At 41.6% G+C, this 16514-nt stretch overlaps 1 protein-coding gene across 2 annotated transcripts in view; it reads left to right on the forward strand.

Annotated features, from left to right (window-relative positions):
* MAP1B (microtubule associated protein 1B) overlaps positions 1-16514 on the forward strand; it is a 93793-nt gene that overhangs the window by 44154 nt on the left and 33125 nt on the right. Inside the window, exon 1 of one of the 2 annotated variants that reach the window (XM_074328851.2) lies at positions 15580-15793. The exons of the other annotated variant lie outside the window; for it this stretch is intronic. The gene's annotated coding sequence lies outside the window, so the exon portion shown is untranslated. Of the gene's footprint in view, positions 1-15579; positions 15794-16514 lie in introns of those variants that run through there. 2 annotated transcript variants of the gene reach the window in all.

The raw sequence follows: 16514 nt of genomic DNA on the forward strand, positions 1-16514 counted from the left end.
TCCTCCTACCCGCCCCCACTTTACAGATGAGGAGGCTGAGATGCAGGCAGACCTGTGAGTCAGAGCTGAGAAGCAGCACAAAATGAACCAGACCTGTGGCCTTTCCAGTTCCTACTCGCTCATTGTAGAGTTATTTCTATAGAGCAATACATTGTCAGCCCCCACATCCACTCTGACTGGCTGGGGACCCAGTGACCAGCACTTAGTGAGTGCTTGTAAATGTGTGTTAAACAGATGTATGAATGATTCACTGACTTTAATTGTAACCATATGCAAATAAGTACCTTTTTTTAACATCTGTCTTGACCTAGTTTTTCTACCCAAAGATGTTATTTTTCACTCTGCATTGAGAGGGCCATGTTTATAAAAATCCTGAGATAAAGAGCTGAGAGGTCCTGTATGTATGTACCATCAGTGGTATAACTGAGTTGCTTTTCTGTGGGACTGTGGGTTAATCAAAGGCCCTTGTTATCATTGTTTTAAACACAAATCTCCAATTTATTATTTAGTTCTTTGCTTTTATTAACTTACTTGAAATGCAAATAGCAGCAAAACACAGGTCAACAGCTGCAGCTGTGACTTGCAGACAGTAGGAGCCAAGGGACAAGATGGAGAGGGATTCCGGGTGACAGCCAAGCCGTGCGCTCCCACGCCCTCCCTAGGGACTGACTGGGGAGGAAAGCTTTGATTACAGGGAGAGGGGGGGTCTAAGGGCAAGTGGGCAGCAGAACCTAAAAGGAATTATTGATCTCAGTCCCTGAAAGTGGAAAAAATGACGAGACAGCCCATACCTGCCTGATTAGATTCATAGCCATTCCCTAATGGGTTGTTGCTGGAAAAGCAAAGTCCCAAAACCTTTCGGTAATTGCTCCTGGACTATGGGAAGTGACAATAGTAAAGGAAATAATATATGCAAAGCACTTTCAACAACGCCTTGCAGAGAGAAAGTACTTACTAAATGCTAGCTGTTATTACCCTTTTTCCTCTGATTTTTATTATAGTACAGATGTACTGGTCAGGGATAGTGCAAAATTCTAAAATGATGCAAAACTAAATGAACCCAAATCTTGTCCTCATTTCACACAACTATGTAGGTGACTGAAGCAATTGAAGAGAAAAAAAAATGTTTGGAAAATGTGACCAAATTCCCTTAAAGATAGCAACAATGGAGGCACAAGGGAAATGTCATGTGGCCGAATGGGGGAGTTTTCAGTGAGATTTTAGTTAATGATTTTAGGATGACTAATTCAGAGAGGATCACCAGTGTGTTGATTGGTAAAGCAATGTGAACTTGGAATTTTGGTGGCTTCCTAATGGGATCCCAAACTGGTGCACATGGAAATGAAAAAGGAAGACAACAGGGACGACTGAGGTAGTACAGAGCATTTGTGCTGGTTTTGCTCTGGGACTCTTGTCGCCAAGCACTATAGGAGTAAGTACTGATGGGGAACGTGCATCAGAGACAACTGGGGCATCTTCAAAAAGAGGACAGGGAATTTGGATCAGGGAGGTTTTATATAAATGTCTATACTTTGATTTTGAAAGGGTTCATTTATACAGGAAGTTAAGGATTTAGGCAATATATCCAATTCCAATTATTATAGTAATTATAGCTACAGCCATGTATTGAGTACTGACATGACAGGCTCCTTAAAAACAAGACCTCATTTAATCCTCACTGCAGCCTTACAATGTGTGGATCCTATCATTTATTCCCATTTACTGATGAGGAACCTGATGGTCAGAAGGATTAAATATCTTAGCTAGCAACTTGCAGGGTTGGGATTTGAACTCAGGTCTGCCTGTCTCCATAGCTTCTTTCACTGCCTCTAGGAGAGAAGGAACCGTATGCAGTTAAAACTGGAAAAAAATCTGTCTTCGATAAAAGGCTGTTGAAAGGTGATCCTTTACTGAAGAAGATTTTAGGAATTAGTCAAAATAATATGTTACTACCCCATTATGCCTACATTTGGACTTAATTTCTTAAGAATCCTTGAAAGCAGCAACAATTCTTTGAGTCTTTGGAGGGAACAAAAATATTCAGTGTGTGGAAGTTCCTGAAAAGGCAGCTAGGATATGTTAACACAATTAATGTTACTAAGTGCTTACTTCCTAAGGTCTGGCAAATAATTAACAATAGGCCATCTCCTAGGTTGGTTATGTACCGTATATGAAATTATTTCTTTAAGTTGTATATTGCATTATGTTCTTGATAAACATTATTATACTAGTGATTTAGCTTCATGGCCTGGAGGAGGAAGTGCCTTCTGGACTCTTAATGTTCATTAAAGTTTGGCATTGATGGATTGTAGAGGGAGCACTTCAGTCACTGAATGAGGGAAATAAAGAAAGGAACATTTATTAAGATTCAGGGGCCCTACAGGAACTAGAGTTTCATACCAAATTCATGGTCTGAATCTGAGTTCAATATTAAGGGGAACCATGTTCCACAAGTAGTGTGATATCCAGACCTTACTTGTGGTTGTTTGAACTTGAGAAGTGGAGTACATGCAGGCTCTGTCCACATGAAATAAGACTTTTAAGCCAGTAGAGGATGGGGCTCCCTTAGAATTATACCCGACTTGCTTCTTATCTGCTACCTTAGCTTTCTTTCTATGGTGTGTGTCTTCTAGAGCCAACATGTGATGGCTGTTTTTTAGTTTTGATGGAGCGGGGCAAAAATGTGTTTTGAACTGAGCAGGGGAAGGTTTCACCCATTCTTTTATCATCTTTGTATTTCCATTTTCCTTTTGAGCATTAAATGAAAATTGGGAAGCAGGAGGTAAAAAGATGTAATTGTAGATTAGGGACCGGGGAAGAGGGGGATCAGTTGTATGTTCAGAACTAACCCCCCCCCCCCCCAAAAAAAAAAAATTCCTGCAGCCACTTCTCAGCTATTTTTGAAAAGAACATAACATCTTTAATCAAGAACAATAGTATTAGTCTTTTGCTACAAGTAATAGTTTTCTTGGAGCCTATATTTATTTTGCTAAGCTAGAAATAGCTGAAGTTATTTCAGCAACCATGACTATTGTCTAGGAATTGAGTGTAGGCTGGGAATAGCCTGGCTGATTACACTGTTTAGAAATAAGCCTTTTTTTTTTTTTTAAACAATTTCTTCATGTTCCTGTGTCGTCTGATTGTTCCATGGTGCCTTCTTTTGCATCGATTCAGCAGCCTCATAATGCAATCATTTTATTTTAGAAAACGACCTTCAAGTCTGAGATAGCACCGCAGGCAACATCATGTCTGTACCAAGGGACTGGACTGATTCTGTGGTGCCTGAGACCTAACATTCTGTGATCAAGGATCTGACACATCACTTGGTAAAACTAGTGTGATTGACAAGATGAGGATCTGAGCTGGGGGGAAAGGGAAGAACCAAAAACAGAGGCAGAAGTCTTTTTTTCCCTATGAAAGTCATTTTCAACATAACAATTTAAAGACCCTTTCATTTCGTCTGAGATTTCTCCAAGGTGACTAACGAAAAATCTTTGATGTGAGGGCCATGATGATGGGGAGGGCATCTTTTTTTCTCCCCCTTTCTCTGACTTCTTGGAGGAGAGATGAAAATAAAATGGTGCTACGGAAAATGAAAGCATTCTTTAAAAAATAAAGTTAACAAGGGGCAGCCGGATGGCTCAATTGATTAGAGCCCAAGCTCTGAACAACAGGGTTGCCGGTTCGATTCCCACATGGGCCAGTGAGCTGCACTCTCCACAACTAGATTGAAGACAACGAGCTGCTGCTGAGCTGCTAGAGGGGCAGCCAGATGGCTCAGTTGGTTAGAGCACGAGCTCTCGACAAGGTTGCTGGTTCAATTCCCATATGGGATGGTGGGCTGTGCCCCCTGCAACTAAAGATTGAAAACAGCCACTGGACTTGGAGCTGAGCTGTGCCCTCCACAACTAGATTGAAGGACAATGACTTGGAGTTGATGGGCCCTGGAGAAACACACTGTTCCCCAATAGTCCCCGGTAAAATTTTTAAAAAAGGGAAGAGATTTGAAAAATAAAAAAATAAAGTTAACAAAAACAAAAGGAAATAGTTCTTTCTGAACAGCATACTACCTTACTCCCTGAAGTTACATGTATTACTTTATGGTCGTGCTTATGAAATATTTCTAAAAAAATATAAGGCTGTTCACATCATTTCTATTTCCTGTCTGAGATTTTTATCACCTCAGCGGAGCCCAGAGGCTGTTTACCATGTATTGTGAGGGACCCAACACAGTAAGGACTTAGAAAATATTAAATCATTATCATTAAAAACACTTCCCACTCCACTTGGAGACCTTTTATGAATGCACATGGGTGGGACAGTAATTGCAACAGAGTGAGTGTTGCTCAGGGGTGATTATGCCACCCAGCTTGAAAGCTGCTAGTGCAGTATCCTTTATCCTTCAGAGTTTGCCACGAGGGGTCTCTGAAGACTGTAAAAGCAAAACCCAGAAGAGCTGAAAGACAGGCCATTTACTGGATATTCTGTGTTAGATTAGAATTCCCTACTTCCACTCGACATCGTTTTGTGAATAAGGCTGTTTTGTTTTCTAGTCTAGCCCTTTTCTAAAAGAAGGGAGAATGCATGACCAGCTCTAAGCCAACTGTTTTAGCCTAAGTGGATGAGATTCCATATTTTTGCCATCACTGACCCAAATAGGTAACCTAAGAATGAAGCTTAAACTGCTTCTCTTGTAGCCCATCTTTGGCTTCTAATAAGGAATCTGAGTAATATCTAGATTAAGCATCAAAGACACCTTTATATCACTTGAGATGATATCACTTCATGGAATGCTTCCGTTTGCTATGTGACAGAGTGCAGGCACCGAGATCACAGAGCTGTGAGGTCATGAGGCCCTCAAGGAGCCACGTCAGAATCTGCAGTGGTCCTTTGGGGAGGAAAAAGCGTGGGTGGCTGACTACCCATGCTTGACTCTTGTTTCTGCCATTATCTTGCTGTGTGATAATGTCTATGTCTGTAGAACAGGGGTTTGGAATAGATCTGTCCAAATTCACATTTCTGTAAAAGCTGGATTACGGGCCATAGGCCTTCTGATTGGACTGGATCACACCCTCCCTGAGAGCTTGTTTCTCGGGCTTGTGGCTTCCGTGCTGTGTGGCTTCTTGCTTCATTTTACCCCCCATCTTTTAGGTCCCATCTAGATGCCATCTTATATGGAAGCCGTCTGAAACCCTCCAGTTACCCCATGAGTGTCTTTTGTCCTCCCGTAAGCACTTTCTCTCTCCTGTGGGAGTGTGTGTGTTCCCGTAAGTCAGGGGCCATCTTCTTTTTGCTGACTACCACCCCACAGTTCTGAGGGCTATGCCCATGGCCAACACTCTGTCAGTTTTGGGTGGGTTGAATTACACTCAGTCGGGAAATAAAACAAGACCTCTCTGCTCAGTCGTTTGTTCTTGTTCTCACCTTGGCTTCTAGCTCCTTCCCATAGTTCTTTTCCTCTTCCCTCTCCTGGCTTCCTCCTGGCTGGAGGTCTTTGTATTTCATTCTGGGAAGCCACCTCTTTCTTTTCCTATTTTCTTACTTGTGAAAACCCCTTATGATTGCCTCATGTTTCAAATCCTAGCGATCACCATTTGATATGTTCAGAAGAGGAAAATCTTCTTGAAGGAGTTGCTGTTTACAGTGTCAAATGTGGTTATAAATCACTGAAACTTAGGACCGAAAGGGGTCCCCTGTGAAATGTTCAGCACGGTCAGCCCTCCCCTCAGCACTAGAACAATCTCTGGAACAGAGGTTCCCATATCTGCCTGGTGATCAGAATCGTTGCTTGGAGATTTTAAATCACAGACTTCAACCCTGACTCGAGAGATTCTCAGTCAGTAGGCCTAGATCAGGCCCAGCAATGTGCAATTTTAACAAGTACCCTGTGTACTTCTGAGGTCAGCCTGGACCGGGAACCACCATGCTAGAACTGGTGATAGGTGGACCACCAGCTCCTGGTTTCGTATCCATCTCCACAGTGGGGGCCTCACTACTTCATAGGATAATCAACCTTATTCAGCCAGTCTCTGGAAATGAGCCTTGGCTCTAAAATGCTTTAAATTATTGGTTGATTGGACTTAAAACCCATAGTTGTAGGTAAAATATAGTCATTTATTTAATGACTAGATTAAATCAGGTACCTATTTTTAACAACTTGTTCTTGGGTACTTATGAATAGATAGAATCATAGCTTGTATGGGATACTTTTTTGCAGCAATTTAAAAATATCCAAGTACAACTTTTAGTCTTAATCAATCTCCGTTTCTGTCTGCCTCATTTGTAAAGCTTCCTTTCAACGATTCCACATCCATTATTAAATCAATATTACTGTACTCTTTTCAAAACCTCAAACTACAATTTCAATTAAAAAGCCTTTTTCAGTCATCTCCACTGATGAATAATAAATAAATGCCAAACATCCATCTGTAAGGAAGCACCAGATTTCGTCTTGGCTCCTAATTTCTGACATCAGAGTGGTCTCCGTGCTGACCACGTGGATCTCAGTTTGGTTTTTGTGACCATAGCAGTGAGCATCAGCCGCTCTGGGGACAGGGCATCCAGGGAAGAGTCCACAGAAGAGATGGGTCCTCAAGGACCTATAGGAAGAAGCCAAGTAAATAGGAGGGGTCAGGTGTTGTAAGAACTGCATATGCAAAGACCCAGAAAGACTGAGTAGAACAGATTGAATCATCCTAGCTTTGGTTTGGCTAATGCAGGAAAAACTGCATAATTCATGAGCTATGTCCCAGTACTTCAAGTCTCAGAGAGTTTTCTCAGCATCTTCTCCTGGAGTAACAGCTCCTGTGGCTTACACACAGCCTCCCTACCAGGAGCACTGCTGTTTCATGACCCACACAAGAGTCCAGGGAGGTAAGGATAGCATGTGGACCATTTCCAGCCTCTGAGAGGAGAGAATCAGCCATTGGAATTGTGGTGGAGGAGAACAGTCCAGTGTCTTATTATATGACCGGCACCTACATGTAAAAATGCATGTAATTTTGGTCCAAAGAGCAGTCAGTATGGTCTAGTTCTCTTTTTCCCACTGAGGCCCAGTGATTACAAGCCAGTGTTTACTCCCTAGAAATTGCTTCCAAGCACCCAGAGGTGTCTCCCTCATTCTCCCCAAGGCCCTCTGAGGTGATTGCCTTTAGCTCCTTTATTGTCAATCAACAAGCCCATGTGATTACGTGATGCTGAGGGAATCCTCCCTGTGGAAGTCCAGTAGTGACATGATTTGTCTTTATGACTGCTCTCTGATAATGTATAAAGGGAAATGCCAGTCCTCGGTAGCAGTAGCTGGCTGGGTTCCAGAGCCAAAAGTGAATAAAAAACTCATTAAATACTTCAAGCCAGTAGAGTTGTCGGGGCTGTGCAGGGGCTGGGAAAGCTGAAAGCTGAGGAAGGGAAGGGGCGGGCATCTCTAGTTGGCAAATGGCAGGCTGTGTGAGCAGGGCAAGGCAGTCCAGGAAACAAGACAAAACGGGGCCGACTTGCCTGTCACACAGACATGTTTGTGAGTACGCTAGTTTGATGCAGCCACATAATGTATGCTAATTGCTATATTTCCTTTTTCTTTTTTCCATGGGAAATACTCGGTTGGGAAGCTCTGAAACCAAAGAGGCAATGCAGAAATGCCAAAATGTAGACATTACTAAAAAGAGAGGCGGCACAAAAGGCAACAGGTGATTGGAATGTACAAAATGGCTTAGCATTCTGCTAAATCAGCACCTCTCTCTTTCATGCAAGTCTTATGAAAAATAAGTGAGCAGAGGCTGTGATTTCCTACATGTGATGCTTTCGGCAGCATCTATTCTGTCGTCTGAAATTGATTAGCTGGATTTTTGGTTTTTTTAATTAGAAGCAAAAATTTCACCTGTGGAAAGAATAGAAAGTGAGCAAGATGAAATCCCAGAATAGTTATCAGAGCTTCCTATAAATATTAATAAGAAAGTGTGAGCTGATTCTTTCTCGATGACTTTTCTGGACAAGACACCTCTCTTTGTGCACCATAAGATTCCAATGTAAACTGAGGAGGGCACACGATTGGGCCCACTTAGCATAATTATCCATTAATAGGAAAAACTCACGCACAATATTTTTTTTCCTTGTCAAATCATAACTGTAGTGTTCCATTAGCTACCTTTGGGTGACTGTCATTGTTTGAATCAAATAAAAACAGACTAATATATTAAAATAATGGTTTCTCTAATGAAGCTTATCTACTTTGTTTCCCTGAAAATAAGACCTGGTCTTATATTAAGGTTTGCTCCAAAAGACACATTAGGGCTTATGTTATGTCCTCCTGAAAAATCATGCTAGGGCTTATTTTCTGGTTAGGTCTTATTTTCAGGGAAACACAAGGAGTGCACAGACATTTTATATTGAAACAAAAAATAGGCCAGGGAATAGAAATAACATTTTTTCTTCATCTTTGATATGAAAAATCCAAGGGTCAAATTATTGCAAAATGGACTTCTTAGTTTTACCCCAATAACCCTTAATTTTTTTATACTTAAAAAATGTAATTTATTTTTTAAAACAATTTAATAGACATTAGACATTTAGGAAATTTCATGATGAATTTGATTGGATCTGATAGAAAGGCAATGCAGATATTTTGCAGAACAGTACAGAAAACACATCAACTCTTATCCTTTAAGAATTGTGAGAACAAAGTAACACATTTAAGTTTCTTTACCACATGTTTAAAAATTCCTACACAACTTTTTGTCCCAAGATGAAACATTTAGCCACAGTGCACAAAAGATACTGGATACATAGTCAAGTGCCAATGGAGGGAAGTCTATTTTATATTATGAAATCCTCTTCTGGCCCATTTCCTCCCCCAAGTCCTGGTTGTCTGAGGGCAGATTCCTTTTGCGAAGCCTGAAGTTGTAAGAAAAAAAAGAGCATCCCCTTCATTTGGAGCTGTTATTGTGGTCAGATTTCAGTTAGGAAGCTGCTTCCAGAGCCTGAACCAAAATAATCCTCTGAAAGAGGGAAGACATCCTACCCATTCTGGAACCTCTTCACTGAAAAAAGTTCAGGCATTAAAGGGAGGGTGGAGATGGACTGGCTTGGAGGCAGATGAACAGTGGTCCCTTTTCTTCAATGTGATTTGCATAATACCACTGCAGTAAATCCACTGGCACCTGGCTCTGCACCTAGGATGATAGCCTTGTACTGAAGCTTCCAAAAAAAAAAATGAATTAGGGAGAGAGCCAGGAACTTCCCAGGGCGCTGCGCAGACGCTGGTCGTGACCAGCACACGCCAGGCTCTGGCCTTGTGTGTTCTAACCTCACAGTTAGGAATGTAGCAGAGTGTTCTAGTCTCTTTTAGAAAAGATTGCCAAGACTCAAACCAGACCCAGGACCCACACCTCATTTCCTTAGTTTTGGGCTCCTTTTGTCCTTGAAGGAGCTGGCAGTCAGGAGCTCCCATCCCGGTCCAGCTCGTGCTGCTTCACCAAGGCTCTGAACTGAGGAGGGCTCAGATGGGCTCTGCTCTGGCCTTTCCAACCCTTAAGTTTGAACCTTTCCATTTTCCTGAGAGCGAGTTTATATCGAGTCAGCAGTGCCCTCTACAACCTTACTGTGCCCGTCTCACCTTTCTAGCTCCTCCAGTGACAGCCTCTACTCCAAAATAAATGGGAAAACATTCAGTATTGCTTTCTGGAGTGGAATCAGATGTTCTTTTTTATAGTTATATTCCAGAACTCCACAGGGGAGCCTGATTCGGTCCCTTCTCAACTCTTCCTTACTGGGACAAAACATACTCCCAACGTGCCCTGTTTTATTTGTGAGAGAGCAAAGAGTAATGCATCATAAGAACTTTGCTTAGCATACATATGGATAATTGCATACATCGCAAGTGTATAAATACATGAAAAATAACCAGTAGAGAAAAATGAAAGATAGGAGTGTAGGAAGTGATTTTATGAATGCTAATTTTCTTATAAGAGCCTGTTACTTCTCACAGAAATTAAAATCTGGAGATTTTCTCAAGAGCAGGTTTTCCGAAAGTCTCCAGTTTATTTGCCTTCCTCCTTGCACTCATTCTAAACGGAAATTTCAGTCTTTCTTAAAAGAAGATGGAAGAGGGTAAAGTTTCCTTGGCTGCCTTTCTGAATCACTTCTACATCATAGGATTTGGATCTTCTTTCCCTCAGGAGAGCTGTAGCTGCTTGTTTGGAATACACTTATCATTGCCTTGAAAATGCCCCTTAGATTTGATTGAATCGCGTCAGATCAAATCTCTGCTTGTTAAGTAAATATTAGCTAAATATATGACACTGTACTTATTCCTTGTTTCCCACATCAAATTTCTTACATCTGCATATATAGTTGTTCGACTGCGATCTCCTAGAGAGGGTCAAGGGCGATGTGGGGACATACTGTGGCACCCCATTGATAGTGACCTTGTGAAGACCTTGTAGTTGAATACAAAATAAAAATAAAATCTTTCCAATGAATGTCCTATTTTAATTCTTTTAGGAATCATAAGGGATGCTGAATGACTAAAGGCAAAACTCATTGTACTTGTGAAAAAACAAACACAAACAATTCCTGATACTTTAGGACATTTTTTGCTCTAATCACATAAAAAGAGCTAGACAGTGTTTCCTTTTTGTTTATGTATGACAGTGGACTTTCTGCTAGTGATGACACAGGCATATATTTTTCAGATCCTGAAAGTAGATACCTGATTTGCTTCCTTCTCTAGGCTGAATTTCAATCTACACTATTACATTAAATCCCTCTTAGAAATTGAATGGGTGTTTGTGTGTAACTATGGATATCTATATTTTCAGTTATCTTACTTTGTAAAAGACCATCGATACCTGAATACCGATAGGTAGAAGGTTCTGATCTAGCTTCTGTGAGAGATTTATACAGAAATTGCCAGTTTCACAGGAAGTTCAAATGTACATGAAAGTAAGTGAAAACATTTTATGAATATTCTTCTAATTGAGTGATGTGGTATAGAGACCATTAATCATTATCTGAATTGTGTGGGAAGAGACGACTCTGGGAATTGAAGTGGACAGGGTGATATCCCCAGAGGAAATGAAATGTGAGCTGGACCCGTAAGGAATAGATTAGATTTAAGTTGGTATCATGCCTTATTGTATGGCACTGTAAATGGTATCATTAAGCAACACCCTTTACTTAAAACAACCTTTAAGCAAATGATCCGACAGGGGCAACAAATGAATGCAGTGACCAATTAGCATGAGTATCTGATGTACTGAAAATTTAGATTACTTAATGTGAATTAAATGAATACATCAGGATTGTAAATTACCAGTTTATTTCATGTAAACTAGTAATAGTATGACTCACTGAAATTGAATGCTATTAGGTGAAATGAAAAAAACCCGTTGGCTGACCTGAAAGCCTAGGGCCTACATCCTTCCATCAAAGTATGATTCTGCATCAGGGCTGTGTCAGCAGGCCTCTTATTTCTCTAAAAACAAGAAATGGTATGAAAGGCAGTTCGACGGTCAACTCTGTGCATGATGTTCCTAAGATAATACTAAATTAGTTCATTAGTTCATTGTGCTCTTCTAAAATGTAGGGGTTGGATTTGGTTGAGGGAGGAGAGGTAAAGGGTGTAGTTGGAGAAAGTTCCTCTGATACATTTTTTCCTGCCTCTGTGCCCTCCAAGAGAAGCTGGAACCACCCCATACACGGGGGCTCAACATCCCAGTGACAGTCTCTGAAGATGTGCCCAGAGCAGTGAACCAGGCAAGATCCTGTACCATGGTCTTCAATTTTCAGTCACTAGGGCTAAAATATGTACCCAAAGCCTGTGTTCATCTATCTTACCCAGTCTTCAAAAATGGCACCCTTCTCGTGTTAGAACAACATACAGAGGATGATGCAGAAGGGGCTGGAGAGATCTCTTCTCTGCTTAGAATAAGAAAAGGAGCATACCAAGGAGGAAAACATGTGAACGAGGATGTTGGTTCTCCTGGGGCCCTTTGCTAGAGCGCACAGTAAGGGATCGAGATGTGGCAGAGATCAGGAGAGACTGGTTGGGAGCCATGAGTTTAAAGAAAAGACCTTTCAAAATGGAAAGCGTATGCTCCGGAGTTGGCCAGATCTGAGCAGAGCATGTGACTGAGAAGTGGAGGACCAGGCGCTCAGTGGAACTTCACTTTGGGTCAGCAGACAATGCACATAACTGAGGGCAAAGAACAGGAAAGTAAAGAGGAATTGGGTTCCAGCCCTGGAATGCTGACAATTGCCCTTCAGCACTAGGAGAAGGAAGGCCCCAGGTCAGTGAGAACTGGGTGTACTTTTCTGGGCAGCCCAAGCACCGAGCCGTGACTGGACAGCACAGGCAACAGTGGAAAGTGGAAATACACAGGTGCCGATTCCGTCAGCATGCATGACTGAGCCATCTCCACCTCCCCTGCTGAATGAGGCAGCATATAAATAAATTAAGCTAAAACAAACAACAAAAGTCAGAGCGCCCTTGGGTTGGGCTAAGGCTTTATGCCAAATACTTTTAAAGAGATGATCAGATATAACGGCTGGCACACAGGACCTAGCATCCACCCTCCCATTACTTGTTCCAGATGGTGGCAGTTGAGGCATCATTTCAGCAAAGACCAGAACTTAGGTCCCTTGAGCCTCATCCTCCTGGCTCTTGACCTTCAGAAGTTCCTTCCTGGCACATCATCAAGCTGGTTGCTGTGCCCCAGGCTGATGCTGCCACTATGGGCAACAGTGCCCTCTTGGGACTTTATTGGAGAAAAATCAACTCGTGACGTTTCTCCCTGGTCTAGGGCTAAGGGCTTCCAAGGGGTTGATTATTAGAGATGAGGGGTAATATTTGCTATGTCAGCTGTTTGTGTTTTGTGTTTGTTTTGGTTTCCTTTTCAAGAGCCAGTACCAAAAGGACTAATTTGATTTTTGTTTTTAAGGCAGCTGGCTTTGAGGGTGAATAGTGTGGACGATTTGGTCCCGAACAGTAACAGATGAGGGTGAAAGGTCAACCGTTTCTCTGGATTTGATCAATGGCAGGAGTTTGATGGCAAATTAAATGTCAGATAAAATTGTCAAATGATTCTGAGAATCGATAGTTACTGGAAAAAGTTGTTTAAGCCTTTAATGATCACATTTACTCCCAAGGGAAATAATTCTAGCAGTATGTTCAGACATTAGGACAGTAATACATAAAAACAATGTGACAATGATTTTAAATAAGGTTGCTTACTATGTTGTTATTGATCAATAGCGTATTTATCGTCTACACTGTCTTGTTTCTCAAAGAAGAGATCACAGAACCATCAATGTCACCTGAGAGACTTCAGAAATGCGGCGTCTCAGGCCCCATCCCGCCTCCTGAATCAGACCCTCTGTGGGTGGCCATGCAAATCTGTATATTTATTGAGCTCCTTGGGTGATTGTGCGGTATATTACATGCTAAGAATTGTCAGCCTACAGTCTTTTTCTTCCACCATGCAGATGTCTCCCGGACAGAAAATAAAGTTATGCCCACAGGCTAAGTAAAGTATCAGAGCAGTAGATGTGTAGGTCAAAGTATGTTTTGAGTTGAATTTGAAATGCAGGTGTGAATTATTATTGGATTATTTAATGTCCTTGGGATAGTCTGCCTCGACTCTCCTCTTGTGGAGGTGGTTTAAGTTTGCAAATCAGGACAGCACTGCAATGCTGGGTCACCTCAGGGGCTGCAGAGAAGGTGAGCAGAGAACGCATGGCCACGTCACTTCTATCATGCTTTTTCTCCATCACCTTCATGGTTTTTTTCCTGCTTTTGCCTGCCCTTTAAATAGTGGTGTTTCCCAAAACTGTTCTCATCAAAAGGCTCTATGTTCTCCTAGAGCATAACCTAAAAATGCATGATGCCTTCCAGAGTTGTGCTTCTGGCCCAAACTATCACCTAAGCATCAATCCACTTCTGCCTGCCTATTGGACAGAGCCACCTGGATCTCCCACAGGGACCTCTAACTCAACTCACCCAAACCAAACCCACTCCTCTCTGCCTACCTTCCTCTTTTAAAATGGCCTGTTAGCTAAGAGCCGGGGTTCTGGGAACTGACCACCCGGGGTGGGCTTCCGTCCTAGCTCCATACTCCCTTGGGCTGTTGCTTAACTGTCCTATGCCTCATTTTCCTCATCTGTAAAATGGGAATAGTGCCTTCCTCAGAGGGTTATGTGCAGATTAAATGTGATAACCACACTTCAAGAACATAGGCCAATGCCCAAGCAAGGGCAGGTATTCACTATACCTTAGCCATTTTTATTATTTATTCTTCTATCAAATATTGTTTGAGCTCCTGCTGTGTATCAGACATTACTTTTGAATTACATTTCCCAAATTAGACACTGTCAGTAATACTAGTCTCCCCATTAAACTATCTTCCCTTCAAGATAGGGAGAGCATCGCATTCATTCTTTCTTCTTTTAAATGAAAAAAAAAAAAAAGTTTCAATTACAGTTGACATTCGATATTACATTAGTTTCAGGTGTACAGCATATTGGTTAGACATTTATATAACTTACGAGGTGATCCTCCCAATAAGTCTAGTACCCACCTGACACCATACATAGTTATTACAATACTATTGACTGTATTCCCTGTGCTGTACTTTACAGCATAGTGAATATTTTGTAACTATCAATTTGTACTTCTTAATCCCTTCCAGTTTTTCACCCAGCCTCCCAACCCCCCTCCCATCTGGCATTCATCAATTTGTTCTCTATATCTCACATTCCTGTTTTAATCTCATTGCTAGTGCATGAAAGCAGCACTAATTTGCCTGAATTAAATTTCAGAACTGTGTCCTTTTATAAGTAATTCACATTGTCTTAACAAACAGGAAATAAAGCATCTCTTAGAAAAGCAGGAGACCAGTAAGATTTAAAAATATTCTCTGAAACCTATTCTGATCTCAAGAAAGTTAGGCCTAATTGCTGAACCATAAGAAAGCGCTATTTTTGAGGTTAAAAGTAGCTGATATCAGCAATCTCATGGTTTAACCTCGTACTTGGCAGGGTATGTAGCACAAGGTATGTGTCCTCAAAACAAAATAATTCCCAAACCTAGATTTCAAATGCTGGGAGTAGTCTATTACTCACTAAGGAAAATATATGTCGGATAAATTTTGTTTTTAAAAAGTGAGGATTTGGACCTTGTAAACTCCTACAACAATCTGAAAAGTATTACGGGGCAGTGGCAAGATCAGGAGGCAGCCAGGCCAGATTTAAAATCTAGTTCAACAGCTTATTTTATCGCTGTGATGCTGGATAAGGCAGCTAAGTTTTATTCAATAACTTGCCTGATCAGTTTCAATTTTCCTATCCATAAAAAAGGAATAATTATAACAATTGATCTTTGTGCTGTGCTAATGATTAACATGCAAATAAAAAGATTTTATAATCCATGAAGTGCATCACAGATGAAAGGTAGTGTTATTATTTTAGCACCTACCCCCAAAGAGAGCTGTCTACAATATGCATAGGAATTGCCTTTGGCAGCTGTCCAAATAAAACAGTCAGTTCTCTATGACAGGCCACTGTGTGCCTCTGAGGTTTGGCTTTCTCTTTTGTAAAGGAAGAGGAGAGAGAGGGGATGGAATTGTGACCAGGGTTTCTTCGGGTGCTGCCGTTCTGTGAGATGAGGATATTCTGATTCCTTATACATAAGAGTGACAAGTTCTTCTCATAAGACTCCTGGGCAGAACTTTTTCTCCTTGGTTCCCAGGCTCCTTGAACATTGAAGGCAGAAGAAGGGACTCCTTTCTTGTGCACGAGGAGCGTAAGTGTTTTTCTTTGTCTGCAGCAGGTTTTTTAGAGACCAGGGCACCCAGGCCTCCCAGCTTGCCTTAGCCCCAGACCCACTTCATAGACTTGGAACCCCATCCTGGAGGTGTGAATGAGCGAGCTCAGAGGATCACACTTTGTCAATGGGAAAGTGCTAGGTGGTTGTTAATCTCTGAACAGAGACCTGAGTTGGCTCCACTAACAGGTTAATACATCGCCCTTCACTAAGTGTGTCTTTATCATTATTTTAATCTGTAGCATCTATACATTGTTGAAGAAATAACCTTTGAATTATCACCCTCGGTTCATGCCAACATTGGGCACTGCTATCTCTCCCTAGCTATTCTCCAGGGAGCCAGACTTTTCATCAGCACAATCGATGACATTTATTTCTATTTCTTTCAGCCAGGGCATAAAACACAGAAAAGGAAAAAGGAAACAAACTCTTTCACTCTCTTCCACTTCTAACCCTTGATGATCTGGGTTCTCATTCCTCTGCCTTGAGGAATTTAAAAAAGTGAGAGGGGGAAAAGGGAGAGGAGAACCTAAGAGAATGGGATTAGATAGGGAAAAAACCCTGAAGAGAGAATTTGGAAAGAGGGTCCAATGAGAAGCCTGCAAAAGGAATCGGGCCTATTGTCACCTGGCATCCCACTCCCACACAAGTTCTCCTGGGGTGAGCAGTTGGAATGGGAGGGCATGTGCAATGTAAAATG

The sequence above is a fragment of the Rhinolophus sinicus genome, chromosome 3 (assembly GCF_057876585.1).
Source record: "Rhinolophus sinicus isolate RSI-liver-muscle chromosome 3, RSI-T2T, whole genome shotgun sequence".
In the NCBI taxonomy this organism is placed as follows: domain Eukaryota; kingdom Metazoa; phylum Chordata; class Mammalia; order Chiroptera; family Rhinolophidae; genus Rhinolophus; species Rhinolophus sinicus.